The sequence below is a fragment of the Homalodisca vitripennis genome, unplaced genomic scaffold (genome assembly GCF_021130785.1).
Source record: "Homalodisca vitripennis isolate AUS2020 unplaced genomic scaffold, UT_GWSS_2.1 ScUCBcl_146;HRSCAF=1384, whole genome shotgun sequence".
NCBI classification, from domain to species: Eukaryota; Metazoa; Arthropoda; class Insecta; order Hemiptera; family Cicadellidae; genus Homalodisca; species Homalodisca vitripennis.
In genome coordinates this window covers 140436-143078 of record NW_025776272.1, presented here as the reverse complement: position 1 = coordinate 143078, position 2643 = coordinate 140436, and positions in this window count along the sequence as shown.

The following is a 2643-nucleotide window of genomic DNA, read 5'->3' as shown; positions in this document are numbered from 1 at the left end:
CGTGTTACGCGTTAAACCCTCATATGATTGTATTAAGTTTGTTTAAAAGTGTACCAATCAGCGATTTTATCGTTACCCATAAGACCAATGTAAAAAGTGTTCGCTAACGCTAAGCCATACCTAACGTGCACCATCACAAAACTAGACATTGTTCATATAGAAATTAAGGTTCATGGAATATTTCAAGTCTATAAGTCCAGGCTGATCTCAAAATATCGTACGGGCAGATAAACACAAAAGTATAAACAATTTTTCCGGCCCTTCGAGTAAGACGTTAAGATATATACTAAGGTTTAACCACATTACTATATTATTAAGACTTTAATTTCATTCCTAATTGAGACAAGTACCGTTAAACGTATATCGGTTTTAAAACATTATTAGTAGTATGGCCTGATTTCTAAATAATATGATGTCTAGCGTAATTAGGTAACTTAGGATAATAATTTTAAAATTTAATCAAATTGAATGAAATATGCATAGTGCAGTGGGATTTTAATCCTGGACACATTTAAAACAAATTTAGTTTGATACATTATGTAGTTATACATTTACATTATGACAAATCAATACTTTTGAAGACCTGAAAAATAAAAAAGGAACACTACCACTAAATAAGATGACTATCACAATTAATAATTCCTAAAAAACGCAACACGTGTTTGAAATACTTCTTAGATTTTATTGATGTACCTTTAAATCATTACTTCAATATTTAACTTTTTAGTAACCATTCTGGATTCTATGATTAGTTTCAAAGTGATCAGTAAGTTTTGTTATATAAAATAGTACCTAACAAATTTAACACCTAATGAACCTATTATGTTGCAGGTATTGTAACTAATATGTTTTAATGGTAAAACGAGGTGTTTGTTTATTTTGAGCGAATAGTGAGGTTAGCGAAGTGGTATGTCGTGTTGCAAGTTAGTGAACTATATGTTTAAATTTAAACTTTGCTGGGGAAAGGAAACTTTACTTTACTTTCAAGACTCTTCTTTTTCTAAAGATCAGTTTTACTAGGTGCCCTAAATAGTTTCCAAACAACCTTGAACCTTTAATTCGAGTTGCTGCACCTGTTTTCTGTACCTATTACCTCTTCATTTACTCCGGCTTAACGAACAATAAGAAGCAATTGATTTGAAAACTATATAAATCTTATTTGTAACAACGGTCGATCCAAAACCCCACATAAACTCATCATATGGGCAAAAAGATTATTATATATTGTTTTAAGAAATTAGTGTATTGTACTAGTGTCACACATTACAAGTAATGGTATTATGTGAAGCTATAAAAACAATCTATATTTGTTCTAAATAATGTATTAGAAAAATGTAAATCGTTTCAAATTACAAGTGCTTTAAATCCAAATACAGCACTAAAGAAAATGCAACAGGATACAGTGAAAACGGGTATACCAAAACAGAATTGTATAGCAATGGCTGAGCTTTCAGTTTTGTAAGTTTATTTTTTTATTTAGTTCAAATATAATGTTGACTACGAACATTCATTCTATTCAGTTTCTTTTACAGCTAACGCCTTGCACGCAATAATGATACAAGACCTTAATAAATTCTTGAAGTTAATATATTAGGTATCAAAATAATTGATTACGGATTTAGTCGTTTCGCTTACATCAGAAAATCAATCTTTCACAAAGATTATTTGATATAATGAAATTCCGTTCTGCTTGATAACTCGTAAAACCCCATATTTTAATTTGAGGTTTGGGTCTCCAAGTTTGTGAGGGCTAGGAGTTTTTGCTTTTTCTTTTAATTTTATTATCGGCCTTCACTTCATGATGTTTCTTACAATAAAATGGCAACATGTTGATAAACTTATGGCGTGCTAATATTGCAGCAATTTCATTACATACTTCTAAAAAAGTTATACTGCCATCATGATTCTTTAAGTGATATATATATATCTAAGATAAAAAAACTAAATTTTCCCTGCAATTCTTACTTATTGATTATAAAACTAATTTCTTTTTCATTTTTAAATAGCCCTCATCTTAAAACCTTCAAATACGCGTGTAGATATGTTGTTTTAAATAGATTACAGTTTCTGAAAAATGTTTCATTTCAGGAAAACAGTATTAAATTGCAGAGACTCTTAAAAATGTAAAAAAACGGCCACCACCTTTAACGTTTTTGTTCAGCCAGGCTGGGTAATGTATATCTAGTTTTACTTTGAAAGTAAAGTAAAGTTCCCTTTCCCCAGCAAAGTTTACATTTAAACATATAGTTCACTAACTTGCAACACGACATACCACTTCGCTTACCTCACTATTCGCTCAAAATAAACAAACACCTCATTTTACCATTAACGCAAACTAGTTACAATACATGCTACATAACTGGTTCGTTAGTTGATAAATTTAATATATAAGGTAATATTTCATATAATCTTTTATATAACAAAACTTACTGATCAGACTGTGAGATAAGCGGTGGAGCCTTAATTTGGGAAAACATGTCCGTACAAAGATTATCGTGCTCACACACATTCTAGCTGTTCTATCGAGTTGGTATAACTATTAGTACTATATAAAGGTGCTAGAAACTTGAAATTTTGTACACGAGTTCCTCATGGTCCAATCAATGTTTTTTTAGGGTCAAAATGCCAAAGGGCAGTGCGTCT